The 9,275-nt window shown below is 39.3% G+C and overlaps 1 non-coding gene across 1 annotated transcript; it reads left to right on the plus strand.

Annotated features, from left to right (window-relative positions):
- Positions 1 to 9,168: 9,168 nt before the first annotated feature.
- Positions 9,169 to 9,275, plus strand: LOC145077497 (small nucleolar RNA R71). The gene has a single exon (XR_013693240.1). It is a non-coding gene; the product is annotated as a small nucleolar RNA R71 (small nucleolar RNA).

Genomic DNA, 9,275 nt, shown 5'->3' on the forward strand with positions numbered 1-9,275 from the left:
AAAAGGTGAAACAAGATGAGACACATCTCCCGCTACAGTAGGGACCCAACCCCTTGCGTCACCTCAATTCCCAACCTAGAAGTAAGTCAAGTTTTTCACCAGTGCGGTGTGACAGGACATTTCAAGAGAAATTGTCCAACAGAGATGACTGACGAGGGAGTTGACAACTAGACAGGGCGAGACGACAAGAAACCCTACCGAGATTTTCGACACGTTTCGAACGATAAACTGTATATGATGAATTTTCACGAAAAGGTCTTGAATATTGAAAACATAATCAAAAACTACTCCCCCAGTCGAGCAAATCCGTAAATTACGGAGAAGCTAGCGAATCCTTACGAATGGACCATGATGGTCCCGTATAAATGTTAGTATCACACGTGGTTAAGATTCCGCAAACTAAGAACGTGCAATTATGTCTTACCTTCTGCCCCTAGTCTGAATAACGAGTAGGACAGAACCCCACAGGCAACCATCTCCAAAGATCCTAAGATCTTAAGTATGTACGGTTAGGTCACATCCATCTATAACGGAGGGACCTGACATAATTCGGATTACGAATTCCCTTGCCTTATAACAGCACCCTCGTGTCGCTAGGACACCTAACAAGCAGAGATGAAATAGACCCAATGGTAGCAAAGAAAACGAAACTAGCAACGATAAGAACACGAACATTAAAACACCTAACAAGTAGAAACAAAATAGACCCAATGGTAGCAACAAAAATGAAACTAGCAACGATAAGAACACGAACACTAGAGCACCAAACAAGCAGAAACAAGATAGACCCAATGGTAATAACGAAAGCGAAACTAGCAACGATGAGAACACAAACACTAGAACACCTAACAAGCAGAAAGGAGATAGACCGAATGGTAACAACAAAAACAAAACTAGTAACGATAGGAGCATGAACATAAAACGCCTTGTCTCCTCAAATCGATGTAACAACAAGGAGCCCAATGTCATCAGTTGACACGGACAGGCTTGATCCTCACCTTACAAACCTCGAACTCTGCCAATAGACTTTCTTCCTACTCCACCGGGTAACGAAACTCTTTTAGCCGGTAACAGCAAATCCCTATTAACCAGACACCTAAGTCCTGGTGTAAGAATTGCCACATGCTCTTCCCTAGCACCGATAAAGATTTAAAAATCACGGAGCAAAAAGGAATTAAGGGAATCTGAAAGGCTTCCAACCTTCCTCCAAAGGTTTGCAAAACCTCTTGGAAACCTCAACCAAGTTCTAAGCGAAAATAGAATCACCTCGACTCCTGGAAACACCTTAATGACCAAAAACCCAACACCACTTAGCACGGTCACAAGAACAAATGGTGTCTGATCATAAGATTGGCATATTATGTAAAGAAAACACCAGACCTAGTCCCTAAACATAGGAAGCACCTGTCTAACACTTAAGGGGAGAAAGACGAAATTGCCATAGGCACCACCGTCCACAAATAAGCCAAACAAACCCATCCTCAAGGATCAATACTCCCTACCCCAGAATCGGAGACATGCTCAACCAACAACGAGGGCTGGCAGAGGCCAATCTACCATTAGCTCGGGAAAACTATAGGAAGAAAACTCCTAATATAATCTAAGACTCATAAGTTCAACCACATTACACACAAACTCAACCTTGGTAACCATAGCACCAACTCCTAAGGCCCAGAAAACTCTATGTCTGGGATACCCGGATCCTGATCCTTAGAAAACCATTCAAAAGGGCCTCACCAAGGAAAAGGCACGATAAACCATAGTCTCTGATTAACCTAAGAGCTCAGTTTAGACATTTTACATTCCATGTATTCAACACTCATAAGTGTCGAACCACCGAAACTCTAGAAATCCCACATGTCGAGGTCAAGGTAAAAACGAACCCACACCCCGAAGAGAAGCATGTGTAGTGGACATTGACAAGGTTGGATGCCCACTTGCTTCTAATCGTGTACTCATACACCAACAACTACCACCCGAGCATGGGAGTTGTATCCTTCAAGGCCCTGCGTGGCCGGAAATGCAGATCATCCTATGTTGGGTGGAGGTGAGAGACACCCAACTAAAAAGAGAACAAACACTCAATAGCATACTCCCTACACCCAAGATTACTCACGAATCCACAAGAAGGATAGTCAAAACCCGAACACGACCCCAAACATCATATAAGTCAACAATAGAACTATACAGATAGCAGGTTAAGGCCTCAAAATCCCAAGTAGGGATCAAGGTACTATTTAAGAACTCCCCCCGAAGAAGAGTAACTTGAATCAAAAGGAAAAGTGAACTAAACTCCCGATGTACCAGACCCTTCGAGATCCTCGCACGAATCGGCCCAGTAGCCTACCAACTCCAATTACCCTCCGATTTTAGTAACGCACACCCTGCATTTCATGTATCGAACCAGGAAAGTGTCTACCGGACAACCCTCCCAGTCCCACTAGACAAGACTAAGGCGAACTAGAACCTCCTAACCATTGATCCGCCTATAGAGACAATGAACGAGAATGTTAAGAACACAAAAGCAAAGCCACATCCCGATGGTGAAGGTTTAAGGGAAACGCTAGGCGTGAACCAATATTCACTTGGGAGCGTGAGGACCAAATAAATCAAAAGTACCCTCACCTATTTTCACATTCATAACTCTACACTTCGAAAGAATTTTGTGACGAAATTCCCTTTAACGGGGGGATGATGTCACAACTAGCACTTTTGGCTAGGAAATTATGTCCTCAGGTAAGCAAGGACTAATGTGAGATTTGTGCTAACACACCTAAGTGTTTAATATGAGTTCCTAAAGAGCCATAAAGTGTTAGAATGCAAATCTCTCCAAGTATAGTAAATCTCTCCCAAATCTCTCCAAGCATGTGAAATCTCTCCCAAATCTCTCTAAGTGTGCGAAATCTCTCCAAGAATAGTGAATCTCTCCTAAATCTCTCTAAGTATGCGAAATCTCTCCAAGTATGGTGAATCTCTCCCAAATCTCTCCAAGAGAAGTGAATCTCTCCCAAATCTCCCTAAGTATGCGAAATCTCTCCAAGAAAAGTGAATCTCTCCCAAATCTCCCTAAGTATGCGAAATCTCTCCAAGAATAGTGAATATCTCCCAAATCTCTCCAAGTATGTGAAATCTCTCCACGTATCTCAAATCTCCCTAAATACCTTCCTTAGTCGAACACAGCTCAAAACCGGAAGAGGGAACCCCAAAAGGAACCTCTTGGTCCGGAACCCTCTTGGTCCGAACTCCTCTTGGTCGTGAACCTCTTGGTCTGAAACCCTCTTAGTCCGGATACCTTCTTAGGAACCGGGAAGGCTCTCAGCTTCGGAACTCCCTTGCTTCGGATCTCCTCACTGCTCCGGAAGGTTTGAATCCGGAAGGCTTCGCATGACTTGCTTCGGACATCTAGCCACCTCGCATCCTCAGTCCGGACTTACCTGATCTCGCACCCGACTTCGGAAGTGAGCACTGGCTTCGGAACTTGCCCATCGCCTTCGGAACCTACCCAGCAACTTCGGAATTGACCTAAATGACTCCGGAAATTAGAAGTTGATTCTGGAATCCTTCTTATGCATCTCGGACCCTCGCATGAACCAACCCCCACTCCGGATTTTCATTGTTTTCGAACTTTTTCACCATTTTAAGACATTTTGACGCCGGAAATTACACCAAACTTGTATTTTTTTTCTATCCTAAACCCCTTAGACCCCTATTTTATGCTAAAATTAATTATTTTAAGCATATTCTTCATAAAAAATGTTTGGGATTTAGGAAACCCTTATCCTAAATCAAGAAAAGGACAAAATGATTGACTTTGTGATTTGATGAAATTCCTCATTTCCCATGCAAATCACAGTACTCCATGCTTTACCCACCAAATATCCATGCATGGACCACCAGATACCCATGTACCAAAGATTCCTCCTTTTTCCTTATACTCCAAAGCTACGATGGTGAGGGAGTTTAGACTCCACTTTCACTCTCAAATTTCCCCATTTTCTCTCAAAAACTCATCTTCAAGCAAAAATAGAGGATCTTGCTGGAAAAAAAAATTCTCAACTTCTTCCTGAGAAATTTTAAGGTAAATTCCTCCACTCACCTAATATTTTATTATATTTCAAGATGAATCCATATTATTTTATTCATAATAATATGTGACGCATCCCTCCCAGGGAAGTTCCTCATCTCAGCGAAGAGTTAAAGCTTGAGATCTTCACTCCATAACTCCAAACAACTCCTCAACCAACCCAAGGTGAGCTTCATACCCCACCTTTTTCCATGTTTTAATGTTTTTGGGGGAGAGTACAAGTCAAATCTTGCCTAAGCTCTTAAATGATTACATATATACGTATGTTTGTATGTGTGTGAAATATTATTAAATTATTATTTAGTAATATACTCATGAACAAATGATTTCTAACTTTCACAAAGAATAGAGGATACTTTGAACAAAAGAACCTTCCAACTATTGAGTGTGTCCAACTTAACTCCTTTATCTATACTTCCATGTTTAAAGACAAAAAGTTATAAAAGGGATCTTACTAAGTGGACACCATTTCTAGTGATTTTTCGAAAATAGAAACTTTGTAACTGTTTTGCAAACTATCAGGGAGTATTTTATAAGTATTCAACATAAAAGTTTGCGTCAAGAAAATATACAAATAGAGCCTTTATGACAAAAACATTTGCATGTCATAAGCTGCTGTCATAAAACTTCCAAGAACATAAGAAATGTTATATATGTCATAAAACAGAAAATGCGTGTCATAACCGGCAGTTATAAATTTATATAAATTTTAACTTGACACTTTTTCTCTTGACTAAAATGACTTATTTTTCAATAAACGAAAAGGAACAAACACGAGCACCTAGTTAACGAGCACAATCAACGATATGGAACGAGAACGATATTTCCATTCAATAAGTATGAGTTTTATTATTTATCTAACAAATAATGAATCTCTAACAATTGCTCAAAAGGTTGTTAATATTCTAGTCAGACAATTCTCAAAAGTACCTAAATATAAAAATATTAGTGTACGTCTAAGTCGTGTAAGGAGTTATAGCCAGAGTCTCCTGGTGGGGGAGCAGGAATTGTGTATAGATCTATACGGGGTTGACACCCCACACCTTCGTTGTTCGCTACAGCTAGACAGGCCAGTCAAGGGTGACAAATGTCTTTTCCAAACCGAGGGCGCCTGAGAAACGCCAAAAAAGGCACTCCGTCATGATTAGTATGGTTATAATGACTCACTAGAATATGTTATATTAACTAGAAATATATATAAGGAAAAACCTCATAAATAAATTTTGGCACGTTGTGTTGACTGTCCTATACGTGATAGGTGATGGTCCGCATTTGTTGCGTTGACTGTCCTTTCTTTTCACCGTGTAGAATGTCCATAATTATAACACAATAATATATATAAAATTGTATATGTATATAAATATAAAAGTTATTTCATTAAGTTTAATTACCATTTGTAACATGTTGAGCAAAGGATTACATGCAAAAATAGTTATTTACCAATTCATAAAGTACATATAAATTATAATAGGTATAATTTATGATACATAGAACAATAATTCATGATTTAAGTTACAAGAATACACTGTTTTACATGAAACAAGGGTTTTAATTCAAAACAAATCAAGGGTTTACACTTGTCAAATACATGTTCGAAATACTAATTCAAGAACATACTGTCAATCATTTATTTCAGAAGGATTGGGTTTTCATAACTGATATACATGTAACGTTTATATGCTTTTTATGAGACATTCAATTCAGGTTGTTTAATTCATTTTAGACAACCAAGGTAAAGCTCTAACATTATAACCAGAATCTCCAGTCCGGGGATCGAAACAAGTTGTGTGTAGATCTATATCGGGATTGACAACCCCGCACTCAGGCTGCTAGCTACATTCAGGCATACACGCCAATGAGTGGCAATTGTTATCAACAGTTTAAATGCTCACAAGGTGTTTGTTTCAGGCGTTCATGTCTTAGTATGGTTATAATAACTCATTAAAAAGATATTAACAACATGTTAGTGTATGAACAACTAAACGTAAGTACATCTTCAAAGTACCAGCTTACAAAATACAAAGTACAATGGTATACTACAGTTTTCAGTAACAGCTGGTGAAGCCAGGCACACTCTCAGTTACAAGTTTTACAAATACATTGGTTTACAAATAGGACGGTTTTATGGGAATAAAACTACTTTTCATATACCACAGAAAATATGGGATTTTCTAGAACAGTTTTCATATTCAAAATACAAAGACACCCATTCAAACATAAAGATTTATGTACTAAGGTGGGTTAGACCTGATCCCACATCGGCTTGGAAGGAGAACTAAACACTCCTTATAAGGGGTGTGGATACCTTCCTTGTCACAACGCGTTTTAAAGTCGTGAGGGCAGCAGATCCCATAAGAACTCTACAGTTAAGCGTGCTCGGGCGAGAGTAGTACCGGGATGGGTGACCCCCTGGGAATTCCTCGTGCCGAGTGGCCCAAAGCAGACAATATTGTGATACGTACCAGAGGGAGATGTTACAATGGTATCAGAGCTAGGGCACGGGTCGATGTGTTCGACAGGGACATCGAACCCTATAATGGGGGTGAAGGTGGGTTAGACCTGATCCCACATCGGCTTGGAAGGAGAACTAAACACTCCTTATAAGTGTGTTGATACCTTCCTTGTCACAACGCGTTTTAAAGCCATGAGGGCAGCAGATCCCATAAGAACTCTGCAGTTAAGCGTGCTCAGGCGAGAGTAGTACCGGGATGGATGACCCCCTGGGAAGTCCTCGTGTCGAGTGGCCCAAAGCGGAAAATATTGTGATACGTGCCAGAGGGAGATGTTACAATAATTGCCATGATTCTTTCTCCTAACAAGCATAGAGTCGAAATACTGCTATTTTTACAAAGTAAAAAAAAAACGTAGGACTTTATGGAAAACAATTTTCTATGATTTTCGATAACAATAAACTAGAACTTACGAATATTTTATAGTAGAAAATATAGGATTTTCTGGAGAAAACGATTTTCTACGATTTTGATAATGATAAACCAGAACTTATGATTATTTTATAGCAGAAAATATAGGATTTTCTGGGGAAAACGATTTTCTTACGATTTCGATAATGATAAACTAGAACACACACTCAATTCTACTCGATAAGAGGAACAAGATTTTCAACCATATTTCCTTTTTGAAAATAAGGGACTTTTCTTTAGACGGTTGATTGTCACTATTCAAAAGAACTATTCTCGGACACAACTCGCTTTTACAAATCGCATTACTTTTCAAAATCACTCCTTATAAGGATAAACAAAAGTAATCTCATGCACACATATATCCATTATTTTCAAGGCAAGTTTTCAAACAATTTCATAGAAAATATCGGATTTTCTGGAAGTACAATGAGAACAATTATAAACAAGTGTAAACGATTTTATTACAAAAATGCTTATGAACTCACCAACTTTTTAGTTTACGCTTTTCAAAACGACTTGGTATTCTCAGGGATCTAGTAAGCAGGTAACAAGGGACGCTGATGCAAGATCATTTAGCTGTAGTTTGGATTCTTTTCTACTTATGTATATTTTGTGTAACTCGAAGAACAAATACAATATGTAAGCAATGTAAGTTTGTTATCTCAATGTATGATGTTTGGATTGCTCTGTTTCATTTATATACAATTGTTATGATACTGCACAATGAAGTCACCCGCCTCCGGACGTTTCCGTCGTCTGGTCCGGGGGTGTGACACCATGTGAATGGTCATTTTGTAGCCTTCATCTTCTGAATATTCAGCTTGTGAGAAAACGAATAAAGCATCAAATTTATGCTAGCCCCAGAATCAGCTAAAGCATAAGTCTTTAGATTATTTCCAAACTCACATGGAAGAGTGAGGCATCCAGGATCTCCCATCTTGTTAGGTATCTCTCGCAATATAGCTTTTGAGCTTTGGTCACTTAGAATCACCTTAGATTTCTTCTTCAACTGTTGACGATTGTCTATCAAGTCTTGTAAAAACTTTGCATATTCGGGAATTTTGGATAATGACTCGATAAAAGGAGTATTAATTGGAATAACCTTTATTTGCTGAATAAACTCTAGATGCTCCCTTTCCAGTGGACTAAGATTAGCTTGGGACGGAAACGGTAAAGGCGGACGATAAGCCGGAACGGATTCTAAAGTCTTCTGTTCAGACCGGTCCTACATCGTGAGCATAGATGGCTCACATCATGAGTTCAGTATTTCAGCAGAATTTTGATTTTCAATATTTAACTTCTTCGGTTCTAGTTCGGGCTGCCTTGGCTCCACTTTTAATGCTTCTAGGAACTCAGAGATGGCCTCTTCTTCGGTCTCGATCATCATAACATGGGATTGAGTCTTCTTTTCAGGAAAATATGGAGATAGTTTCTCGTTCTCCAAAGTTGTTAGTTGACCAAGTTGAGCTTCGAGGTTGTAGATAGAAGCTTGATGATTTCTTAATGATGCTTGCTGGTCAATCATCATTGCCTGATGTTCTTTCATCATAGATTGTTTCTCCTTCATCATTATTCTTTGATGCATCAGTATCATCATGTCTTTTCTCTAAAGCTTCAATGAAACGAAGTAGCATGTTTTCAAAGTCAACTTTCTTCTCAGCTAGTGGTTTCTCTTTTTGGTAGAAGCCTCAACATGTCTGCCTATATCTTTCTTCTTTTTGCTTCTTTTATTCATCATATGGCAGCTACTCCTTCTTTGGTTTCCTCTAGTCTTCATCATATTTATCCCCACTCGATAAGCAAACTTGAGCTCTTTTATTCCCATATTCATCCAAGTGGCCATCCTTAGTCAAGTGTGGACCATTGCACCTTTCACAACCAACTCTTATAGCATGTATTGACTGGTCCATCTTGGTCATCCTCCTATCCATAGTGTTGAGCATTGCTAGCAAAACACCCATGTCTTCAGAACTTCCTCCCCCAATTACTTTAACGCCTTCATTCCTTGGATTGTGGTACTCACGAGAATGCTTTGCAAATTCTTCAACTAACTCCTTGACTCCCACGGGATTTTTCTTTATAAGTGTTCCTTGAGAATCAAGGAGTTGTCTTGTCATGACATTGACCCCATCATAGAATATGGATACTTCTTGTTGAATGTTAAGTTCATGTTGAGGACAATTCCTTAACAAACCTTTGTAGCGTTCCCATGCCTCGTAAAGTGACTCACCCGGATTTTGCTCAAAATTAGCTATCGCCTTCTTAAGTTT

Source organism: Lactuca serriola, chromosome 9 (assembly GCF_051521515.1).
Source record: "Lactuca serriola cultivar US96UC23 chromosome 9, Lser_US96UC23_V15, whole genome shotgun sequence".
Taxonomy (NCBI): domain Eukaryota; kingdom Viridiplantae; phylum Streptophyta; class Magnoliopsida; order Asterales; family Asteraceae; genus Lactuca; species Lactuca serriola.